Here is a 25,709-nt window from a genome sequence, read left to right on the forward strand (position 1 = left end):
TTTAGCATCTTATGCACCCCAAGGAAATGTCATACTTTCCGTGAGCGTGCCACTGGGAGTTAATGAAATAGTATTCTAAAGATGAGATGGAAGAGACCATTGGAGAATCTGTGGGGAGTAGGAAATCACTTTGGCCCAAGTGACCATGCAACTCTTGTCAGCAAGCTAAACTGCGGTCTTACCATGATAGTGCATTGAACATGACAATCAATGCTGTTGGATCTGGTATTATTCTATTGTGGTAAAAAGTGTCAGGCTCCATGTCTCGCAGCAGGGAAGTGGTAGTCACACGCCATCCTCGGTTTCTCAGAAGTGTGGCTGCCACTTTCTGCCTCAATCCACAATGCAGCTTGGGCTACTTGTGCTCTTGTACCTGCATCGACACCTCCATGCTTCAAGCTAATGCTGCCACAATCAATGCAGCCCACGGAACACACTTATCACAGCATGGGGGAAATCTATCCAGTCTGGATATAAAGCCTTCACCCTCAAGGGTACATTCAGTCCTGACCTTAGATCTGGCAGTGGATTCCTCGCAGACAGGGGTGCACCCCTGCTCTCTGGCTACATGGCTCAACTGTGAGCAGTATCTGCCCTATTGAAACTGCTCCTCGCTACCACCTGGATCACTCATGGGTACCAAACCTCCCCTCTCCAAGTCTGTTGGTTAGTGCAGGATTTTGCTGCTCACAACTCCATGACACTTCGTCAATATTGTGAAGGGAGGGTAGCCCCAAAAGGTGAGGTTTTAGGAACGCCAGAAAGGTAGGAGACAGAGTTAGCATGGCAGGCAAATGCTCGCTCAGCCATGTTAGCTAAACCCACCTCTCCCTGTGAAGTATTTATAAAAGGGAGCTCAGCGTAGTTTCTACAGTCCCACAATAATCCAGGTCGCAAAGGACAATAATAGACGAAAGAAGGAATTTCTGATCCATCTGCAATGGGGGCATTTTACTGCGAAGAGGCTGTTGCTGGAAGAAGTCTGCCTGGTAACTGTATTTATAAGAGGTATACAATGAAAGTTCAGTGAGGAAAGTCAGACCTACATTATAGACATGGGCATTGGGATTAGTAGGCTGGCCCAGTGCAGATAGCCAAGAGAATGGTAAAAAACTCAAGAGTAACAGGGTCAATGAACCAAACCGCAGCCTTAAATATATTAAGACATAGGCAGTTGATAGCCATCCCGGATTGTTTTTGCAGAAGCTGACCAGAAACGGCTTGGCCATCATCAGATGTCTGCTAGTGGAACATGTATACATTAAAGAGGAAGGGGATAATAGCGAACTGTGAAAAACCATGCATGAGGTATTGGTAGGGGTAGATGAGGAGGACGAGTTTCTACGGACTGAGTTTTGTTAGTGAGAAAAGGTCAAAATCAGCTGAGAGTGGTAACTTTGAATGCCAAAGAGACTTTCATGTGAACACTCAAAGTACCAAGATCTGTGGTATGTAGTCCAGTAAAGGGTGCACATATGTGGTACCAGTCTTTAGTTTACTAAGCACATGTGCTATAGTATTCTGGGTCATTTCTGGGCCACCTCCTTTCTACGATGATGAATTATGTAAGATTATTGGTTTGCTTTGTTCTGGTGACTATTTTTGCAAATGTTGCATTGTAAGATATTACTGGAGTATTAAGAACTTTTCTTTTCCTCAGACTCCACTTAGGACCTTCCTTTGTGGTGTTGGTGAATTAGTTAGTGACTAGTTCTTGTGGTGCAAAAGGATTCTTTAAAGGGTTTGGTGGGTTTCACCCTCTTATGAGTGTGACCTTATTGCCATCCCAATTGATACACTGGTTGGTGTTGTGTTATCTACTCCCTCCCGAGGGCACTGTATGTTGGTGCTTGACACAACATGCAACTTTAGGCCGAGGATGGGTTTGAAATTGGTCAGGGCTTCCAGGTCCGCAGATGGTTTAATAATGGGGTGACGATAACAGGCTAGACAATAGCTTGGATGGTACTTTACCCAGGCTTATGGAGACATTGATGAGATTAGTTTTCATAAGAGTTATTAGAGGGAAGTGAATCTTACGAGTTTGATACTACAGACATCATAAGAAGGAGATTTAAGTATGTTTGTTGTGCCACTTGGTTTTTTGAACAACCAGGGTAACCAGATGGGAGAATGGTGATCGTGCAATAGTGGTAGCTTGGAAATGACATGGGATCTATCAGCTTGATGTATGGCTATGAAATGCTAGCCAACCACTGTGTTACATTGTTGTACATGTGGGTAATACATATGGCTAAGGGTCTCCTGTGGTTACCACAAAGTAAATTACTTAGTGGTAAATTACTTTGTGGAAATTACTTCAAAATGATTTCAAAATTCTGTATGTGATGTGGCATTTATAATGCGCCTGTACAAAAGTGTTTCTATGTATTTGTGGGTACAGAGGTAAAAGGGGCGAGGGGAGGACGTTGGGGCAGGGGTTGTAGTGAAGGGTGGAAGCAGATTTGGGCGGTGGGGAGCCCCAATAAAGAAACATTGTAAGTGACATTTTGAAGCAATTTCCACAAAGTAAATTACCACGAAGCAACTTATTTTCGTGGAAATTACATGGAACTGCCAAAAGTGTTTTGTTCTGAATCCATGCAAACAGAGAAAAAAACTGAACTTGTCTGCCCCCTCACTGTTTCCTCTCACACCTACCACGTCACTAGCTTGGCTTGCTTTGGCGTTCACTGTGTGTAGGTCCTCCTAAGATATTCTGACTCTTTGGCTCTTGACCTGCTGCTCAGCAATTTTTGTATCTGCTTTGGTTAGTATGCCTTTGCTTCATCTCTGTCCAAACCAAACTGTGAAATAGTCTTTAAGGGGTAATACAGGAGATTATGCTGGCCAAATTGTAACTTTGCATATTTCAGCTATATGTAGGGATGTATTTGCTTATGTATGGTGTCACTGACATCACAAATGTTTAACCTGTGAAGAAAAAACTACTTACCCATGTTAATGCTCTTTTTGATGGATGTTCCTCCCACTCATCTTATATATTCTTCTTAACAAAAACCATGATTAACGCTCAAATCGGAGCTCACCTCAGTATTATAATTTCGGATCTTGGAACACACGGGGATTTGTTCACCTATTCAACTCCCCTTGGATGTACAACTTAGACCTGATTTGTCTACAAGAAACTTGGCTGACAACCTGTCCGCTGTCGCCTGCCTTCGAGAGAGCGGCAAATCCAGCCATTAAGCCACCCAAAGGTAGGCCAATGTCTGGCCTTTTGATAGCGGTCAAAAAGGATCGCGGACTCAGAATAATCGAGACAAAAAATGTTTCATCGTATATACAAATTGCTAAAGTGGGTATTACCTCCCTTGACAAACCAGAGTACATGTACATAATTAATCTTTATTGGAATCATACTACTACCGGTGCTGTCAAGTTTATAGATCAGGTGACCGCTATATTGGACAACCTAATGGAAAATTCTAGCAGTCCATCGATTCTTCTATGCGGTGATCTCAACGTAGACTGCCTGAATTTGAATACTGTGTCAAAAATAAATTCCGTAAATCACAAGGTCAACGAAAAAACGGGACAGCTTTGGATGAACGAAATGAACCTGAGAAACCTTACACTTTTGAATGGGAACACACCGGGTGACATCCCGGCACAGCCCACATGGAGACGAGAAAATCAATCTTCAACAATAGATTATCTCTTCGTGTCTGAAGACCTTGCAGCCAAAGTACATCGGCTCGAGATCACCAAAATGAAACATAGTGATCACGACATGCTAAAGATGTCGTTCAATGCCTATAGCCAGACATCCCGAGAATTATGGCCCCATGACATCACGTACCGATCCGGAAGAATTCGCCTCAACCTTAAAACCAAAGATATAAACTCGGTAACATCTGCTTTGGAGGACTCTCCAGGCGTGATTGAATATCAACACCTGCTGATCCAATTTGTGGAACGTAAACAAGGCCTTAAACAACAAAAAACACTACACAAACATAAGTTTGATCTACAAGTATTGCAACAAAAACGAACTCTACGTAAAGAAACAAGGATGTTACCTAGAAGTAACAAGGAATCATACGCCGTGGCTAAAAAACGTATAACGCAAAAATACAGAAATTGGAGAAATAACTACTACGCTACAATCCTGCAGAATGACTCCGAAGAGATGATGCGCAAGCTCAAAAACAAAAACTCAGCTGAATTTTGGCATGTAATAAACAATCTTGCCGCCCCACAAATAGCACTACAAGTATCTCCAATTTGCCAAGAAACTTGGGTTAAACACTATACGAACTTGTTTAACACACTTGAAGTGGAAAATAAAAGTACAAACGAGCATAAAATCCCGTGGACACTGGAGTTCGATATTAATGACATCACAAACTCAATTAAGAACTCCAACGCTTCAAGAGCTCCAGGGCCGGATGGCCTTACGAACCACACAATGAAACAAAACCCGAAAGAATGGGCAAAGCTCTGTCTACTCCTCTTCGAAAGAATAAAAATAAAACGAGCTACCCCAAGATCTTGGAAAAATGCCATAATTGTGCCAATCTTTAAAAAGGGGAACAGATTGGACCCGAGAGACTATCGACCTATTGCCTTGTTAGATGTAATAGGAAAAATCTACGCAACTCAACTTCAACAAACCTTAAAATCGTGGGCACTCAAAAATCATCGTAATGACCCACGACAAGCGGGTTTTGTCAAAGGCGTAGGTTGCGGTCTTAACACCCTTTTGCTGAATCTCTTAAAAATGGAGTCAATACGAACTAACACTTCCATCTATGTCGCATCTATCGACTTTTCACACGCTTTCGATAGTGTTGACCGCCACATTCTGTGGGAAAAACTCAAAGCTTGGAAGTGTCCTGCGGATCTTATAGACGCAATAAAAGAGCTCCACTCTAACACCACTGTGCAAGTCAGACTCGACCAGGGAGGTTCCTTATCTCCTCTGATTCCAACTTATAAAGGAGTGAAACAAGGATGCCCCTTGGCTGCAATTGTGTTCAACCTCTTTATTTCCGACATAGGAGACGCATTAAACGAGGTAACAGCTTTTCCACCTAAGATTCACGGCTCGCAGTTGGGTCACTTGTTGTATGCTGATGACCTATTAATCCTGGATGTCACACCGGTCGGCCTACAGCGAAAACTAGATGCCTTAGAAAGATACGTAATGGAAAACAAGCTCTGCCTAAATAAGAAGAAATGCGAAATCTTGATATTGCGCAACCTGTCAGCCTACAAAAAGAGATCAACCCATTTTGTGTGGCACTTGGAAAAAACACCGCTCAGGATCTCCACTCACATAAAATACTTGGGATCCATAATAAGTGCACACATAAATGACAACCCTTGGGTTGAGGCCACCAAAAGGAAATGTCAACAATTGGCTTGTCAGGCCGCGATCATAAACAAAATATTCGGGAAATTTTCTATAAAACCGGTGATCAACTTTTACAGACATAAAGCAATACCGGCCCTGATCTATGGTGCTGAAAATATGTTCGGTTGTTCACACGAGTTATGGAACACACTCGAAAACAACTTTTGGACCAGAGCGTTACACATCTCTAAAGGATGTCCGACTAGCAACATAAGATTCGAACTGGGACTGACCTCCATACAAGCAAGAGTTTGCTGGAACGCTTTAACTCTATACAGGAAGTTACAGCTTGCCAATGCAGCCCCTCCATTCAACATAATATATAAGCCAGACTCAGAGCCCGAATACACAATGCTTGCTAAATGGAATCGGCAATGCACTGAAATTCTGGACGCAAATGACATTACCATTACTACCTTATTTGAAAATCCTGAGAAGGCCAAAAGTAAAATATGGAGCGCGGATTGGCACCAAACCTGTACTGACAGATCTAGCTCTCGTCTCTTAAGAGAAGTTCCACCAGAAGCCAGAGAGCTAGACAAACTACAACCGTATCTGACGCAATTTCCTGATCAGAACTCAAGACTACTATATCTGCACTTCCGGCTCAATCTGTTCATGACAAAAGACCGTACAGGCACTTGGCTACCTAAGGAACCTGCCGACTTAATCTGTCGCTTTTGTAAATGTTCGACAGAGACACTAAAACACTTGACGTTGCTTTGCCCTGAATTTCGCTCCTTGCGAACAAAGTTATTCGGACCACTCTTTGAGGCACGAAGTACCTACACAGCTGATGATTGGTGGAAGGTTATGTTTGAAGGTGCTGATCGAAAAATTATGTTTGGTCTAGTTCAACTGTTGAAGGACTTGAAAATCCGGCTAAAAGAACTAATCTAGAAAGTAGGAGGAGCCGACTGACAAAGTGTCTAAACAACACATGTTTGGTGAAAGAAGTAGGAAAAAGTGTATTTTGCTATCTGTTTTAAAGGTTTTTCTTGCAAACCATATAAAACTAATAAAAAAAAAAAATATATATATATATTCTTCTGCTTTTCAGCACTCTCAGAAAATATTCCCCAGCAGGGGGCGCTGGTGTCCTGGTGTCAGGGATACTCGAGTCGTCTCGAGTCGTCGACATCGGCATGTGACGTCGACATCAGTACAAATAGCGCACTCAGCGCACCTTGTTTTCAGTTTTCATTTTTCCCCTGGCACAGCCACGTTACGTAATAGAGACAAAAGAGTGAATGCTTAAGCGTTAAAGGAGAGAGGTATTGTAAAAACAGAGGAGGAAGCTCCTTAACCGTGGGGTAGGCTGGGAGGATGATGAGGAATCTGTGGGAGGAACAATCCATCAGATAGAACATTACCAGGGGTAAGTAATTATTTTCTTCTAATGGATTGTTTCCTCCCACGGATTCCTCATCTTAGATGGACTACCATTGTAGTAAGATATCACGGAGGAGGGAAGGAGTGCACTTTACAGCAATAATGTCAGCACCTGTTGGAGGACAGCTCTGCCAAAATGAGACTCATTTGGGGATGCTGTGCCCAGGCAATAGTGTTTAGCGAACGTGTGTTGTGAGGAATCAGCAATGTGAGGCAGACAACTTTTTGATGATTGTTCAAAACATGCCATTTTATTAAATTATAAATTATGTTAAAGTCCTGACTATCTCTGCTCTGATGAGGATATTCCTGCCTAACATAACTCAAGGGAAACACTCTAACACAGGATGTCTGGCCCTCACACTTGAACATCAAAAACACAAAGAAAATATATGGCAATTCACATAACATCAACAATGATATTCACAGTTTCTTGATAACCTGTTAATAGCCAGGGTGAGTTCCTTTCCCCAGGATTCAAGGTAAATTCAACTCAAATGTTCATCAAAAGAAATAAGGAAGTCCACATAGGTAGCAAAGTCTTAATTCAGGTCTTGAAGTTTCATTGTCAAGGTAAACTTTTGTAAACCAAAGTTAAAAAAAAAACAAATATCTTCTTCTTGTTGAAATAAAGAGCTTCAACTTCCTCGGAATAGCATCAAAGTTATTCCTAGCCACAATGTTTTGCCACCACTTCCAGATATCCAAGATGACTTGACAGAGTTCAAAAGAAATACAACTTCTAGAAATGTTAGTGAAACACACGTCTTGGTTCACAGTTATTATGTTGTTATTCAGGATTAGGATTAACAATAGGTATATTTGTCAAGATGACTTCACAGTGCTGCTACTTCTACTTCAACAACCTCACTTCTACTAGAGTTTACCATGAGGACATTCTCCTTTGCCTCATAGCCTTCCACTTCACTTGTACGACTGAAGTCTTTGATCTACTGACAACCATGTAAAAACCACCACAGCTTTAGTATTGTGTGACTTAAAACAGTTCTGACAAGATTCACTTTAAGGTACTTCAATGCCTTCAAATAGACAAGGCACTCTCCCTCTGAATATCTCTCTTAAAAAGGGCAGCCTCTTTGCCTCTCTTGTCTGTCTGCCACAATAACCTGCGGTTGCCTCAATGACCACTTCTCTCTTTGTCTTATAGTCGCTGGCAACATAGGTTGTGTCAACTTCAAATAAGGTTTATGAGCAGCATGTTTCCCTTCCCTAACTTTGCCTTCACCTCTCTGCCAACTGTTAGCCAAAGTAATTACCCAGAAGCCTTGGTGCCAATCTCTTGGCTTCAGGTAATGCTTGCACACTGGTCTTTTAGGCAAGGTTGAACTTCTATTGGGCTCACAGCATTGGTTAGATTCTTTTCCGGCTTTGAGAAGGGCTGCTTGCAACCGCTTCGTCATAAAGCGCTTGCATGTTTTAAGGGTTTAAAAATATTCTTTGCATCATTTGCTCTTAATGCGAGTGAAAGAGGAATTACTGATCAGACTCGAGTGCTACTTTTCCATTGTTCCCTTGTTAAAGACTCAACAAACAACTTCAGCTCGCTTCTTATACACATGTGAATACTAAGCTGTATACTGTTGCCGGCAGTGCTCGCGCAAGGAATCAGAATGCCATGTTTAACTCACCGGCTTCTGTGATTCTCTTTCCACGTGTTGCACAACTTCGACTGCTTTTGGCTTCACTTGGGACCCACACCCTTCCTCACTGAAGATGTCTCTGGTCCAGCCACTCAGTTAAGGAGCCCCTCTTGCTCCTGAATCACACGGCTTGACAACAGCTCCTTGCCTCGGTCGCCGACACATTTCTTGCACGGCAACCTGTGCAATCAGGCTCACATGGGGAAAGGCAGCCTTCCTGCACGCCTTCCACTACACAGCTTCTGCACTTCAGAGTTTGAGGGAACAGGACCCTCTCAGAACAAGCAGGTGAAATCTGCTGCATCCACTTTGTGGTATCCCTTTGGTTCTCCCACTTCTGTTTGGATTGTCAAAAATGTGCCTTCTTCCTTCTGCCTCTGGTATTACTGCAGGCTCTATACCGCTTCCATAGGAAAATGTTTTGCAGCTGGTGTAGAACACAGGATGAGGATCCCTTTTTATTCGGCATCTCAATGGTGGTATCTTTTCTACTTCATCTGACAAGACAAGGCCTTCAGATGGCCACTGTCAATGGCTACTTACCAGTGCTATCCATGTTTAGGCACGCACCAGAGCATAGGTCAGACTTCACAATCCCATTGGTGGTTCAATTTTTGAAAGGCCTTACACCTTTCCTCATGGTGCCGGCATAGGACTTGAACTTGGTGTAAACATTTCTTATGGCTTCTCTATTTGAGCTATTACATGTGTGTCCTCTAAGACTCCTGTCATGGAAAACGGCACTCCAGATGGATAGCACTGGTAAATAGCCCTTGGCGGTGGCCACCTGAAGGCCTTGTCTTTCCAGGTGAAGTAGAAAAGACACCACCCTTGAGATGCTGCATAAAATGGCATCCACATCCTGTGCTCTACACCAGCTGCAAAACATTTTCCAACGGCAGCTGTATAGAACCTTAGTTGCTGGCCTTCTTGCCAATAGTATCACCTACATACCGTCTTCAGAAGGTCCCAGTCGCTGTACTTTAGCCTTTCAAAAGCCAGGCATACAGGTTGAGTGTGTGTATGTTTGGGTGAAGAACCAGCACCCTCTCGTGAGAGAGAAGGCCTGTTCTTCTCTGATGTGGAGGACAGATGGTCATATCCAGAAGGTCAGGGTAATAAGTCCCTATTGCCCAGTTCGGGGCAATCAGGATCATGGTTGCTCTGTACCTCTTCAACCTTCTGATCTCTTGAGGGATGACGGGAATCGGTGCAAACGAATAGAGGAGCTGGAAGTTCTAGCCACCACAAAGGCATCCCCCAGTGCTCCTTTCTAGGGAATTTAACTGGAGCAGGAATGTTCGCACTTCCTGCTCACACTGGACAGCAACAGATCCAGTTGGGGGTTCCCCAGAGGGTTATGATCTCTAGAAGGACTTTCTGCTGCCACAGCTCCCACTCGTGGGAGACAGAGCCCTGCCTGATCAGGGCATCTGCCGTTGTATTCTCCTTCCCGGTGAGGCAAATTGCTGACAACGAAAGCTTGTTCTGTAATGCCTAGAACCAGAGCTGCATCACCTCCCTGTGCAGGTGGAGGGACCCTACAACACCTCTCTTGTTTATGTAGTACATGGCCATTTTGCTGTCCGTAATGATCAGCACAGTCTTCCCCTGTATGGTGGGCAAGAAGGCCATCAGCGCCAGTCTGATTGCCCTCAGCTCCAACAAGTTTATATGAAGTTTTTTCTCTTCCAGTGACCACAACCTGCTCATGGTCAGCTTCTTAAGGTGAGTGCCCCAGCCTTTCAGAGATGCGTCTGGCACTAGGGTTGCCTCCGGCCACTGTTGCCAAAACAGTTCTCCCGCCATTCCTTTCTCCAGGGCATCCACCACAGGAGATCCTGATCAACTCTGCTTGGGACTTGAATCAAGTCTGTCATACTGCCAGAGAACAGCAACCATTGAGATCTGATGGCCCATTGGAGCAATATCATTCTCAATCAGGCCTCTGGCACCAGGAAGATGCAAGATGCCATGAGGACGAGAAAGTCTATGGCTGGCAGATATTGGACGTTCTGGAAATGGGTGTCCATCTGTAGGATGTGTAGAGCTCTGTCCTCGGGAGCCTTGCCCAAGGCAGAATCCAGGACCACGCCAATGAATTTGAGCATTTGAGAGGGTGACAACAGAGACTTCTTTAAGTTGAGGGAGAAGCCCAGCTTGTGAAGGAGGTGGCAGGTACGATTGAGATATTCCAGGGCTTGACCTGGAGACAGCGCCATGATTAGCTAATGGCCCAGGTAGGGAAAGACATGGATCCCCCTTTCCTGAGATTGGCTGCCACTACCGCCAACAGCTTGTTGAAGACCCTCAGGTGGAGGCAAGCCCAAAAAGCAGAACTCGAAACTGGTAGTGAGTGTTGCCTATGACGAACCTCAGGTAGCAACAAATCCTACATTTCTAGGGCCTGAAAGATCTGCGAGAGTGTTACCATCTTGAACTTGTCCTTTATCAGGAACTTGTTCAAGTGCCTCAGATGCAAGATGGGTCGCAACATAGCCTTTTTTCCCCCTTCTTGGAAAGTTGAATCTGGGTGTTTTGCATTTTGGTAACTGTGGCATTGTTACAGGGTCTTTTTATGCTCCCTCCAACCCTAGATGCCCCGCAAGGCGTGCCATTTACTGGTGTGGGTTACGTGTTCTCCTCCTGTGTCTTCCTTTGTTGTGACCCCCCCTCTGCACATCCCGAGTTGTGTGCCACAGGGCTGTGCGTCTCTCTCTCTCTCTTCCCTCAGCACTGACTCCTCCCTCTAACCTCCTAAACACCCTCTGTGGTGCTTGCTGTCCCGCCGATCTTTTCTAACTGCTACTCTATCTCCTATCCTATTTCTCTCACTAATTCTGGAAGGAAGAAGTTCAAGAGGGACATCCTGGTTACCAACCCTGGCCTCCCTATCGCTAATACCTACATACTGTGCTTCCTCCACACAGACCCTTACTGACATCCTCTTTGCCGTTCCCTCTCTAGGCCTATGGACCCCTCATATGGTCTCTGTTCTCTCCCCTTTTTCCTCCTCTCCAATTAATGGTGGCACGAGGCCCTCCAGGCCGGATTCCACTCCTCCAAGACCATCATTAATGCCTATCTGAATAGCACAGACTCGGTCCAGGTCCCTCAGCCCAATCTCCTCCTTTTCTACAGGCATTTCTTGCGTCGTATCAACTTCCTTCGTTCGCCTGCTACTCCTACCTACACCCCTCTGGCTCCTCTGCCACCTCCCTCTTCCGCCACATCTCTGGCACCTGCCTCATCCTCTCTGTCTACTATGCCATCTCCTTCTTCCACCTCTACCCACTCTCAGGCCCCTCTACCACCTCTGTAGGTACCTCATGCCGGCACCCCTCCACGGAAGTCTTTTAAATGTAGCAATCTGCTCTATGTCCCTACTCTAAACTCTCCTTCTGCTGTCAAACACTTCTCTGATATGTGGCAACTTCTCGAAGAACTTGATCTGGGTGTCCTCGGTCTCACTGAGACATGGTTCTCAGCCAGTTCTGTCACAAGTTTTGACACTCTCTTCCCTGATGGCTACAAGATCCTTTCCAAATCAAGAACTAGCCGTCCAGGAGGTGGAGTAGCCATAATCTTTCCAGAGTTGATCCCTGCCTCTATCATTCCTATGCAGGCCTATTCCTCCTTTGAATGTCTCGTCTGCAGACTCTCTATCTCTCCGGACCTCTCTCTTACTGTTCACCACCTACAGGCCACCTGGCCAGGTCGCCCTCTTCCTCTCTGAGTGGGTTGACCTCTCCTCCTCTCTCCTTGCCTCTACCTCTCAACATCTCCTCTTCAGAGACCTCAACATCCACATGGATGCTCCTAACTCCTCCTCTGTGCTTTTTCGCAATCTCTGCAACTCTCTCTCTTTCTATTTTACCCTCCGGCTTGACACAGTCTGCTGGGCACACCCTGGATGTTCTCATTTCTTCAGAGATCCCCCTCTCTAACCCTCTCACCACTCATCTCTCTTGGCACGACCACTTTCTTCTCTCCTCCCACCTGACGCTCTCTGGCCCCCAGTTGAAGCCGACCCTGGCACTGCCGCCCACATTCTTGGTCATCCGGCCCATGAAGCGCGTGTCAATGGAGGCCTTCACCGCCAGTTTCTCTCCTCCTCCTACACCTGCGACTGACTCACACTCTGACACAGCCCTCTCTTACCTGCATGTCTCATTCTGTAACACTCTTGATGTCCTTGCCCCTGTTGTGAGGATACCTTTGAAGCCCACCTACAAGTGCAACTCTTGGTATAACTCTGGCCTCGCCACCCTTAAACGCAAGTGTAGGGTGACAGAGAAAGTGCAGGGCATCAGGCGCATCCTCTGACAAACTGGCCTGCCACCTGCTCCAAATGCAATACAGACTCTCTGTCCTGTTTAAGAAGAGAGCCTACATCCAAGCCCACGTCTGCGGCTTCTAACAACATGGCTGAACCCTTCAGAATCTGCAAGGAGCTGGCCAATCCTGCTGCAGTTTCCACCTCTCCTGTTCCCTCCTAGGCCCTCTGCGATGGACTGTCTTCTCACTTCACCACTAAAACTCAGGACATCCTGTCCTCTCTCTCCTCTTCCTCTCACTCTCTCTGCCTCTCTCTAGCCGCCTCTTCCTCTCCTCCTCCTTTCTCCTCTTTCCCAGTGTTCAGTCCTGACAATGTTTCTAGAAAAGTCTGATCTATGAAAGTGTCATCCAAGCAGGTGCTGCCCCACTCCTCCCGAACCATCAAGTCCGATCTCTATCACTTCTTTCCTGGGAAAACTCCTGGAAAAGCTGTTCATCTCCCAGTTTACGCTCCATACTGAATCTGTTGGCTGTCTCCATGACCATCAGTCTGGCTTTAGAGCAGCCAGAAGAACAGAAACTGCTCTCCTGAACACCCGTGAAGACCTGCTCTCTGATCTCGACTCTAGCCTTCCTTCTGTCCTCATCCTCCTTGACCTTTCCTCCGTTTTTAACATCGGTCAACCACACCATCCTGATCAATCTTATCTGTGACAACCTGGGCATCACGGATCAGGCCCTAGCCTGGTTGACCACCTTCCTCTCTGATCGACCCTTGCAGGTCCAACTGGGGTTCTTTCTCTCCACCACCTCTCTCTCCTCATGGTGTGTTCCCCAGGGCTCTAACCTCTCACCCTGGTTCTTCAATCTTTACTTGGCACCTCTGGCCCACCTCATCTCTACATTCTATTCAACTTTCAGTGTTCCCTGCTGCCTCCTATCCTCTCTCACTCATTCCTGACTGTCTAGCCACGATTCAGGAATGGTGTGCCTCCAACGATCACTGCCTTAATGCCAGTAAGACCGAGATCCTACTAACTTGGACCCTGCTCCCGCTTTCTCTCTGGCTGCCCTCCTTGGGCCCTTTACCTGCGCATTCCTGCGAGGCAAAAAAACATGGTGTCACCTTCGACTCCATCCTCTCCTTCTCTCCTCACATCATGAACATCTCTAAGAAGTCCCACTATCAGCTGCACCTCCTTAGAGTTATTCTTCCATTTCTCACTTTCCCCCAGAAGCTCACTGTCTCCAGAGCCCTGGTTCTCTCTGGGCTAGAATACTGCAACAGTCTCTTTATAAATCTTCCTTCCTCTACTCTTCGCCCTCTGCAACAAATCCAGAACAGGACTGCAAGACTTGTTCTTGGCCTCAAGCCCAGGGATCGCATCTCTCCAGCCCTGAAATCTCGCCACTGGCTCCTGGTGGCAGCAAGGATCAAGTTCAAGACCCTCTGTATTGTCCACAAGCCTTTCTGAGGCCAGGGGCCACACTACATCCAAATCTCTTTTCCTGGGCATCTTCCTTCTCGAGCCCTCCGCTCATCCACCTTCAACTCTCTGAGGGTCAGATGCTTCTCCATGCGGAGAGTGTGGGTAGATCTCTTCCCTCAGCTGGTGCCTGCCACTGGAATAGCCTCCCTGCTTCTCTCAAACTTGAGCAGGACCACCTGAGGTTCCGGAAGCAACTCAAGACCTTCATGTTTGCTTCTGCTTTCTCTGTCTCACTCCCCTGCTGATGTTTATGTTCTGCTGCGCTAACTGGCTACCTGGCCACCCTCTGAACCTTATTGCAACCAGGCTCCTGCACGAACAGTAGTCCCATGCACTGCCTCCTGGCCTACCATGCACTAGGGACTGTATCTGCAACACTACAAACCTCTGCCTCCTTGCACTTACTTAGGCCACCGTGGAGGCAGTTACTTGACCTTGCTTTTGCACTCTCCCTTTCCCTGGCACTTCTCCTCTCCCTTCCCCTTGCACTTGCATGATCTGAATGACACAAGGCCTAGTAAAATCATTTGTTTTGCCCCCCTTTGTCTTCCCCTTCCTTGTCTTGTTGTGCTTAGAAACACTTGCGTGCAGGCACATTATAAATGCCTTATCATATTATATATCAATATATCATTGCCTACCGATCATTTGATATCGATACTGATGGCGTAGGCGGGACGTCGAAGAACATGGTGGCCTTTAAAGATGTCAGGGGCATTGATGGCTCTCGAAAGGGTGTTGAGGCCTTCACCACTCCAGGGCTTTTAGAAGCACAAGAAGATTGATGATCCAAGTCCCTGCCAGCTTTTTTGGGCTTGGTGGGCTTGGTGGGCTTGGCGGTGTGCTTACCGGAGGAGGACAGAGCGGGTGGGCCTGCTTTCTTGAAGACCTGCATAATCTGGATGCAAAACTCTTCCCATTTTTCCACAGCGGTTTACGAGGGAACATACCTGTTCCGGTGATGAGTCCGAGGATGAGTGACCCCTACTTCTCTTCCTCTTTTTGGGTGAAGAAGAAGATGAATGGCAGGAGTCGCTCCACAAGTGGGAACATATACAGTGTTTTTCAACTGTTTTCTCTCCCTCTCTGGCGATTTCTCGGCTGTGGAGCTCTTGGCATTGTTGGGTCTTTGCTTTGACGGAGTCAAATTCAGCAACTTTGACGTTGAATGGCACACTGATAATTTGGACGCTCTATCTTTTAAGGCTTTCTGCGTCATGGTTTGACGTTAGCTGCATTCTGCCACAAAGTGGTTGGTACGAGGCACCACAGACAAATTCTGTGTAGGGGTCGGTCAATGCCATTTTAGCATTGCAATTGCAACACTTTAAAAAACCTAAAGAATTAGGAGTCAACATAGTCGAGTTTTATGATGAAATTTGTACAAATTCAAAGAATTATTCTGAGTGCGTCAGAGAGTTTCTCTGAGGCATGTTCCCGAGTAGGATGCTGGGCATGCGGAAAAAAAACTGTGATCACGCAGCGCTGAGTGCGCTGTTTGTACTGGTTTTGATGTCACAACCGGTCCCAATGCAGACGGCTCGAGGATCCCTGAGCACCACCTGCTGGGGAAAAGGTTTTCCGAAAGTGCTGCAAAACTGAAGAATATATCTTAGGTGAGGAATCGGTGGGAGAACACAATCCATTACAATGTGCACATTTTTGTTTCACAGAATATTTATAGAGTAGCAACATGACTTCAGACTTATAAAAAGACACATTAAAATTACTGCATTCTAAATGTTGTGAATCTCTGGAAGATTTAAGATGAAATGTACATATTTGAAATGCTTATGTTTTATTTGCTATAATTCTATGTTGAGTTCACTAGCACTAAACTATGGTAACTTGTAAATAACTAAAGGCATTACCTTGATAAAAGTAGTTTGTGTTTTTGAATTCTCCAGCCAAGGCACATTCCGTAAGAGTTCTTCTGCAGTAGGTGTTGGGACATAAGTTGGGAACGTCTTCAATTGCCGCAATTTTACTAGAATTATCTACAGAAGATTTAACATAACATCTCATGTTGTACAATTCTACACAAGTATTTTTATATATTTTGCTTTTGTGTTTGGATTTTATATTGATAACTTACCAGAGATTTTCAATAAACAGCCATATTTACAAAAGCGATTTTCAATGGGAAAGTCCCATTGATAAACAATTTGTAAATAAAGCCCACAATCTCTGAAACAATTTTATTTACAATTTGGCATTCATAAATTTGATAAAAAATGCATAATATTAAGAAAAATAAATTGTAAATTACTCACTGTAGTGACTAACGTACTCCTAGTCCATAGTCCCCTTTCCTCCATACTGCACGAGCATCCCTCGCTAGGGACGGGAACAGGACATTTTCCACTAGAAAAAATGCCTTTTCCCCTTTAAATGTAGTTGGGTGCCGGGGTGTGGCCCTGGGAGCATGCGCTCCCTTGACTCCACCATCCGGCACCACACCTCAGTCCGCTTTGATGCGTCGGCTAGATTATGCTGCCTAACACCATACCTTTTTTAAGGGGGCAGGATGGTGGGACGTATGGAGGAAAGGGGACTCTGGACTAGGAGTATGTTAGTCACTGCAGTGAGTAACTTAGAATTACTCCTACGTCCCGTCCCCTTTCCTCCATACTGCATGGGCAATTACCACTGATTGAAACCCCAAGGAGGTGAGATGTTGAAGAGCTTAAGAGAACAGGTTCCTCAGGACCGCTTCCCGAAGGCCACGTCTGATCGTGCACTGCCATCTACACAATAATACTTGCAGAATGCTGAGGGGGAGGCGCCCTGCTGATCATTTGCCATGGCACATGCTTCTGGAAGGCGACCACTGTTGACTTGGCGCTGACCACATGAGCTTGAAGATTTGCTGGCTTCTCCTTATGCTGTCCCTAGAAGGCTTCCTGAATGGCCGCGACCATCTGCCTAGCTATCAAGGGTTTCGAGGCCTGACAATCTGGCGTTGATCCACCGAAGGTGATGAAAAACGCATCTGACTTGAGGAAGTCTTTTTTTCTGTTCAGGTTGAGCTCCAAGGCTCTCCTGGTGTCAAGACAGTGCAATACCTTTTCTGCCTCATACTTTGGGTCAGGAAAGAAAGTTGGTTGGACTAGCTCTTCGTTGAGATGAAATGAAGACAACAGCTTAGGGAGAAACAAAGGGTGGGTGTGGAACACCACCTTGTCGCAATGGAACATGGTATAGGGTTCCGAGGCCACGAGGGCCTGAATCTCGCCAATCATATGTGCTGAAGTAATGTCCACCAGGAGCGCTGTCTTGATTGTGACCAATCTGATGTCAATGGACGCCATGGGCTCAATTGGTATATGCGCCATGGCACCCAGAACCACGATGAGGTCCCAGAATGGGTGTGGATGTTTGATAGGGCGGTGCAACCTCATCAGCCCTGTCAGATGCATCTTAACACAGTGTTGGAAGAGGAGAATGAGCTGTTGTCCGAATTTTTGTCAGCATCTATCGCAGCCAGGTAGGTCTGTCAACCTGAATCCTTCACTCTGCCAGATGTGCTGAGAACAGGTCTACACCTTTTTCCTTGTCCCAGAAGCAAAACCTGGTCCATTTGCCTCTGTGTTGGTTCCCGTTGGAGTCTCTTCTTGCCTTCTGAATTATCTTCAGGTTGTCCTGAAACAGGTGCAGGTGCTGCAGTGTTATGTGCTCAGGAACCAAGCTGCTAGGGCTAATGTCTGCTGCTGGGAGAGGAGCAGCGTTCCCCCCGCTTGAAGAGGTACCGGGGCCTGCGCCGAGAGCCGCAAGAGCTCCGAAAACCTGGTTGGGCTGGCCACTGCAGCGCTATCAGGATTAGCCGCAAGTAATGAGCTTCTCTGATCTTGCAGATGACCTTGTGGATCAGTGGGGTCAGAGAGAATGAGTAAGCCCACATCCTATTCCATTGAAGTTGCAAGGCATCCCCCAGGAACCCTCTGCCCTGTCCCAACCAAGAATCAAACTGTTGGCATCTGCGGTCCAGCTCAGTGGCGAATAGGTCTATCTAGGGCTGGCCCCGCTTCCTCAAGATCTCCTGCTGGAGCTGCTTGTTCAACTGCCACTCATAGTTGTCGACACCCAATCTGCTGAGTCGGTCCGCCTCTAGTTTGGAGTCCCCCTGGAAGGTGAATTGCAGAAAGCCACAGGCTGTGGGCTATAGCCCATTCTCATATCTCGATGGTGAGCCTGCATAGGGGAGACGATGTGGTGCACCCCTGTTTGTTGAGGTAGTGCATGCAGGTGGAGCAGTCCGTCTGAATACATACTGGGCTGTTCTTGATCAATGGTCGGAAGGTTCTGAGAGCCAGCTCTATGGCTATCAGCTCAAGCAAATTGATGTGACTCTTCTGCTCCTCCTTTGTCCACAGACCATGTACACTGTGGTCGCCCACCCATACAGGGAGGAGTCTGTCCTGATGGCATAAGCTGGCAGGGGCTGTCTGAACAGTCTTCCCACCTTAAGATTGGTCTCTTGCCTCCACTAGAACAAATCCTGGTGTAGTTCTGCCGGGATGGTGACTGATGCTTCTTGAGAACCCGTTTCCTGGTTCCAGGAGGCGTAGAGGTGTAACTACACCATCCTCAATGTCAGCCTTGAATGCGGGATGACCAGGAGGCATGCTGCCATAATTCCCAACATGTGTTGTTACTACCAGGGCAAAGTTTACGACCTGCTGAGAAAATTCCCAGTAGCTGCCTTTAGAGCCAGGGCTGTCACGAGGTGGGGGGGGGGGGGCATGAGTGGCAAACTGCCCCAGGCCTCGCGCTTGCAGGGGGCCTTGCGGCCCCCTCTCCTAAGTAGCAGGCAGCACAGTCCACTCGTGTCCATTATTCACACGGGGGACTGTGCTTGTCTCCTCTCTGCCACTTCAATGATTTTGCTGTTTGTTGCGAAGCCGTTTGGCTCCGCAACAAACAGCAAAATAATGGGAGGCAGCAGGGCTCAGAAGTGAGCTCTGCTGCTTCCGTTATTCAGAGTACAAAGTGGACATGCTGAATGACAAGAGAGGACTCCGCTCCTGTCAGTCAGTGTGCTCACGTTACTCAGTGTGAACACGCCGACTGATAGGAGAGGAGTTCTCTCCTGTCAGGTGTTAGGGAGAATTCTCATTTATGGCTAATTTCCCTCACCTAGTGAGTCCCGCAGCTTTGCTGGACTTCTGGAGTTTATTTTTTTCCACTTGGTAAGAGTGTGAGCTTTTCCCCCACTCTTACCTGTGTTTTGCCATGTGTATTTCTCTGTTTCTGTGATTGTGGGCTCTGGAGTACACCACTTCAGTAGCCCCCTTCTTTTGTGTGTCACACAGCACCTTCAGTGCAGTGGCACAGGGTTGTCTTTAAGACTTCCCCCCGACTCCATTTCTGAGGTTGACTACAGTCTCCCAGAAAAGGTTAAAGTTGCCATTAACTTTACTTAGTCAATTTACCACAGAACCAGTACGTCCCACCTTCCGTGGAGTACTGGGGAGGGTTACTTCGTATCCCTCTGTATCTGTACCTCATAGAGCATTGTTTCGCTCTTAACATTTAGACTTTGCTGGTGGCAATGGTATCTACCCTAACTTTTCTACTGCGATTATATTAGATAAACGTGGTATTGTTTTAGGCTATTATATTAGCCTCGAACATAAACCCGCTTGACCAAATTGTCTTTCTTTTGGCTCTGGTTGGGTTTATATACCAATTCTTTTTGTTAAAGTCCTTCTTGTGTTTTAATTTGTGCGGCAAACTAGGTTCACCTTCTTTGTTCATCGTCTTTTGGCGGGCTTCTGCTCAAAAGACCTCCACCAGTCGCCTGGGTGTCTAGGTGGGCTGAATGTGAGGGAGGGGTGTAGTCACCCCCTGCACAGGGTATCCTAGGAAACCCAAGTCGCACTTTGCCATGATTGGCTGAGGTGGTTGTCCAGGCTGGACAACCCCCCTGCTGGGTGATTGACAGCCAGGCTGTGTGAATGGGGGTTTTTAAGCATAAAAGGCAGGTCTCTTGGGCTAGAAGTCAGAGTCGCCACTGGAACTACAAGGAACCGAAAAGAAGCGGAGAGAACGACGACTGCTGCAACTACCCTGTCCCTGTGAAGCCTTGCTGCAGTCCTGAGCTATCTACCCTTCGACGACTAGAGAAGATCCAGTCCGGAGTCTTCTTCCCTTGAGCCTGGTGGGGATAACCAGCTCATCTTCTAAAAGAACGCTTAGACGCTGAGAAAATAACCTTGAAATAAGCAACTGTGTGCCACTCACATATTCTTCAATGGGACCAATTTAAAGTCAATTATCGATAAAATGACGTTCAGTTGTTGACTATACGAGAACGAGATAGGGTTTTCTTGTTCCTTTGTGATTTGTCCTTGTGATCTGTCATGTGCTTGCTTTCTATTTAAATTTTTATTTAAACCAATTTTTTTTAAAAAAAAAGATAACCAGCTCATCTTCCACAGCCAGAGGATCCTCTTCCTTGGTCGAAATCGCTGCACACTGCTGTAGTGATCCGGATAGCCATCGAAAGAGCCTCTCCTGTTTTTAAAGAGCACACCTTTTATTCACATCGCTGCTGCTGGCTTCATCCCTGTGTGGTGCAGACCCCCTTCAGGCGTCGTCCTTCACTGCAAAGCTTCAGGAACCGTGGGTCTGCAGGAAACCAACAGGAACAACTGCCAGGGCACCAGCTGCATCATTGGAATAAGGTACTGTGTTCTGCTTGATGATACAGGGTGAAGCCCTTTTCTTCATCTTCAAGGCTTGCCCTTGTCTTCCCTCCTTCTTATAACTTTTGCTTCCGAACATTGACAATATCGAAGTACTCTTGGCTACGTTGAATCGTGAACTGTCTGACTGTGTGATCTTCGGCAACAGGTCCCCGGCGTCCCGTAACCCTGGCTCCGGCCCTTTGACTCTTGAACTTCTATCTCTGAGTGTTTCTCGATTCTGTTTGCCTAACCAAAGTATTGCCTATGATTTTTGCCTCCAACTCCCTCTGGGTATCTCAGGTGCTAAGTGTGTTTTTGCCCCAGTAGCATTTCATGTCATGGATACGCGTTTATTTAGTAGACAGAACTGTCAAAAAGTGATCGTAATTGTATTCACGATAACGTGTTTTTGTTCATAACACCGGTCCATTCAAACACAGGGTACTTACCTTGAGACTGACTGTACAAAGTGAATTGGTTAGTTGTAGTATATTTTTTTTTGTGTGATTTTTGGGATTTAATAAAAGTGTTGTGTTTATAACAAATGGTTTAAAAATAAATTTACTTATATTTTTCTACCTGAAACCTTGAGTCAGTGTTTGCTTGAGTCACAGTAATTGTGGTCCCGTTGTGTAATCTCTGCTACTGCTCATATACTCTTGAGATAAGCCTGGCTGCCCTGCCACCACTCTGACATAGTAGTACAGGCTTGTACCAAAGGAAAAACTTGTATACCCACCTGTAGTCTTCATTGTGTGTATTGGTCCCTAAGGGCACTGCACGGGTTTCTGCCTAACATCAGGCAGCATGTCTACGTGTCGCAGTGAGGGCCATCGGTCCCCCGTGGCTGCGCAGGGGCTTTTCAAGGGTGCATGGAGGTAAGGTGTTTTTTATTTTAATTTAAATGTGTGTGTGTGTATATATATATATATATGCATATATATGGGATACATTACTCACCGTAATCGTATTTCTGATGCTTGTATCTGCTTAGATTCACATGCTGTGCATAGGCCGACATCTAGTGGAAGCTGCGGAGTATTACAGTTTGTTTTTCGAAACTCGAAAATGGGCGTCGACACAGGCGTGCCAGTAATACTATCCCTAGTGTGACGTCCACTGTACCCAAGATCCCTCACGCGTCTGGGATCCTCAGATTGTATTTTTTCTGACATGAGGAAGCATGAGGAGTAGCATGAGTACAGATAATCCAAGCAGATAGACAGAAAGGTAAGACTACAAGTAATCATGCGCCTTCTCTCGGAGGGGAGGAAGGGTGGGGCGCATGTGAATCTAAGCAGATACAAGCATCAGAAATACGATTACGGTGAGTAATGTATCCCTTCTGAGGCTTGTGGAATCTGCTTAGATCACATGCTGTGCATAGATTAGCGAGCAGTACCCGAAGAAGGAGGTGGGATGTGAGAAGGGTCATGAGCAAACAGGTGACTTAGAACCGCTTGTCCCACTTGTGTATCTGTCTTGGAATGAGTGTCAATGCAGTAATGCTGAGTAAAAGTGTGAATAGAGCTCCAAGTAGCTGCTTTGCAAATGGTGTACTGTCCACTTTGAAGCGCAAGTATTTTTTGTGCGCTGGGAGCATGGAAATATGAAAATAAGCATCTTTCATATCCAAGGTTGCCATGTAGTCCCCCTTTTTTAGGAGGGGGATTACCTCTTGTAGCGTGGTCATACGGAATTTTTGGGGCTTGACATACTTGTTGGCAGGCCGTAGGTCCAACACTGGGCGCATTGTCAAATCTTTCTTTGGCACGAGGAAGTAAGTTGAATAGATACCCTTGTTTACCTGGTGTCCTGGGACGAGTTCTATCGCGTCCTTTTCTAGCAGAATGGCGATCTCCTCGAGAAGGATCTTCTGATGTTCTAAGGAGTGTATTCTTTGTCGTGGAGGGTGGTTCCGGGGACGCTGCAGTAATTCTATACAATATCCTGTGGACACTGTTGACAGCACCCATCTGTCTGAGGTGATCCCTTCCCAAGCCTGGGTGAAGTTGGAAATGCGTCCCCCTACTGGGGTTGCGTGAGAAGGGACCCTGAACTGAGCGTCACTGCTTTGGCGGAGGCGTGCCACCTCCCTTGTTGGGGCTGCCTCTGCCTCTTCCACGACCTCTCTTGTTACCCTTGCTGTAACTTTGGGTAGACTGCTGGTTGTTGTTCCATTGTGTACCCTGTCCTTGGGCATAGTTGCCTCTTTGTGAATTTTGGCCGCGTGGGCGACGAAAATTACTGTTCCCCCTCTGGTTCGGGGGTTTGTTGGTAAGCTGGCCAAGGGATTTGAGAGTCTTGTACTCGTCCTTGGCATTCTTAAGTGCGTCTTCGACCGCTTTCCCAAACAATAGATCTGGTTCCACCGGCTTGTCTATTAATGAAGCCTGTGTTTCTGTTTTGAACCCCGACTGCCGTAACCACGCATGTCTCTTGATAACAGTACCTTCTGCTATCAATCTTCCTGCGTTGTCTGCAGCGTCGAAAGTTGCTTTTAAGATGCAACCAGACACGGCTCTCCCTTCTGCCGAGATCCGAGCCAACTGGCCCTTTAACGGTTCAGGAGCAGAGGCTATGAGCGCCGCGACCTCTTCCCATTGATGGCAGTTGTAACTTGCCAACAGGGTGGTGGAGTTTGCAATCCTTGCTTGGTAGGCGGACGTTGAGGCTACCTTCCTGCCAAACCCGTACAGTCTTTTGCTCTCCTTGTCGGGAGGAGCTTCTGACGACGATAAGGGTGTCCCAGCCCTCTTCCGAGTGTTGGTAACCACTAGGGAGTCTGGTTTAAGATGACCTCTTATATAAAGAGGGTCAGACTGGGCTGCCCGAAAAAGTTTTTCGACTCTGGGGTTGACGGCTCTGGTGAGGTTAGGATTCACCAGGGATGGATCTATTCTACGTTGGATGGATTTAAGGATACGGATGGTCTGAGCGACCGGCCTCCTCTCTCCCACCAACTCTTCTGCGAAGTCCCTTTCCTCCTGTACACCGTGGGTGTCGATGTGAAAATGTTCTGCTGCGCGAGCAAGAACTTCATTAAGGAGGGGTTGGTTATCAACTGGCGAGTCGGTAACTGGGGCTTCGCTCTCTACCGGGGAATCTACTCTGTAAATTTCCTGCTCATCTTCTACTTCCTCCAGGTCCTCATCCTCCGCATAGTATTCAGACCCGGTTCGTTCCTCCATAATCGTAAACTCCTGGTCCCCTTCAGGGAAAGGTTTTCCTTGGTATCTGGGGTGTGGAGTAGAGTATGGAGTAGAGTAAGGCTGCACCTCGAAGGGGTCAGGTTTTTCGACCCGGGCCTTTTTACTTAGGGGGATAGGATCAGAGGAGCCTGAGGGTGTGGCCCCTTGAGGGTCATACGAAAGGAAATGTTCTGGGTTTTTGTCATAAAAATCAGCTAAGGAAGACATCCTTGACATGACCCTGTCTATGTCCTCACTGGACCATTCTTTGGAACAGGGTATGACTTTAGTAGGCAACTTAGAGGACTTATCAAGGGTACCCTTGCTTGATGTTGATGTCCCAGTAGATTTATGTTTATCTGTCTGCTTGGGGTGGAAGGATGGTCTTACAGGAGTGGAAAGCTGAGCTTTCCGCTGTTTCCCTCCCTCCCCGTGCGTGGAAAAATGTTTTCCCTGCCCCTTGGAGGCCCCAGAGACTTTCGACGCCTGGCGCCGAGGGTCGGGAGAGGTATCTTGCTTCGAGCGTAGGGCCTCGCTGGTGTTAACTGCGCTCTCGGTCTCTTGGAGCGCGGCCTGGGGGTGGAAGTCGTCTTCGTCTTCCGACGATCGAACTTCTGTTAATCTAGGGAGCGAGGCACTCTTGGCAAGAGTGGATGATTGCCTTGCGTCATGAGGCGATCTCGATCGAGAGCGCCCAGAGGACACCGAGTCGGACCGTTCTATCCGTGCCTCTTTCCGAGAAGTCGACGTCGTCGAGGTTCGGTTGGACTTGGTGTGCTTAGTGTGTGTAGGGTGTGTAGCGCTTGCGTCGCCGGGGGTCTTCCCCATAGCCGCCCTGCCGGACAACCTTCCGAGGTCGGGGACCTGCGCTCGGCAGTCTTTCGACGCCGTAATGCCCTCGCCGTCCGAAAGTACGGCGTCGCTGCCATCGCTGAAGGCGCCCTCCGCTGCCATGGCTGCCTGCCTGGCGTGGTGGGCCCAACGCTTTGTCGAACGGTCCTTAAGTGTTTTAGGTTTAAACCTACTACACGCTCTGCAGTTCGCTTCGGGGTGGTCCCTCGGCAAGCAGAGATTGCACGTGGCGTGCCTGTCGACCCAAGGGTATTTGCGTTTGCTTTTGGGGCAGAATTGGAAAGGGGTACCCTCCATACGCACCTTGAGGCAGCGGGCTGGTAAGTGTAGGAAATATATAAGGTGTACCTATATACCAAGAGTGAAGAGTATGTACCACCCCCCACTCTCCCTACTTGCAGGGCCGAGGCCAGCGGCCTACTAGGCCCGGGCCGAGGCCAGCGGCCTTCCGAGGCCCAGATCCGTCGTGCAGCAGCCGACGGTCGATGTCTTCTCCAGCCGTCGTCGAGTGTCGATGATCGATGTTGGGGTGGGGAAGGATGTCAATAAATAATTTTAAATTGCAATAATTAGCAAAAGTATGGCTAAGGCCAGGGGACTCCGCAAGATGCTTCCGACCAGTATGGCGGAAAAAAACAATCTGAGGATCCCAGACGCGTGAGGGATCTTGGGTACAGTGGACGTCACACTAGGGATAGTATTACTGGCACGCCTGTGTCGACGCCCATTTTCGAGTTTCGAAAAACAAACTGTAATACTCCGCAGCTTCCACTAGA

At 47.0% G+C, this 25,709-nt stretch overlaps 1 protein-coding gene across 1 annotated transcript in view; it reads right to left on the minus strand.

Moving 5' to 3' along the window:
* The window catches only part of LOC138505087 (sodium/hydrogen exchanger 11-like), a 789,434-nt gene that overhangs the window by 711,321 nt on the left and 52,404 nt on the right, over nt 1-25,709 (minus strand). Inside the window, exon 2 of the mRNA XM_069625403.1 lies at nt 16,073-16,198. The gene's annotated coding sequence lies outside the window, so the exon portion shown is untranslated. The remainder of the gene's footprint in view (nt 1-16,072; nt 16,199-25,709) is intronic.

Source organism: Ambystoma mexicanum, chromosome 11 (genome assembly GCF_040938575.1).
Source record: "Ambystoma mexicanum isolate Mex_15411 chromosome 11, UKY_AmexF1_1, whole genome shotgun sequence".
Lineage (NCBI taxonomy): Eukaryota > Metazoa > Chordata > Amphibia > Caudata > Ambystomatidae > Ambystoma > Ambystoma mexicanum.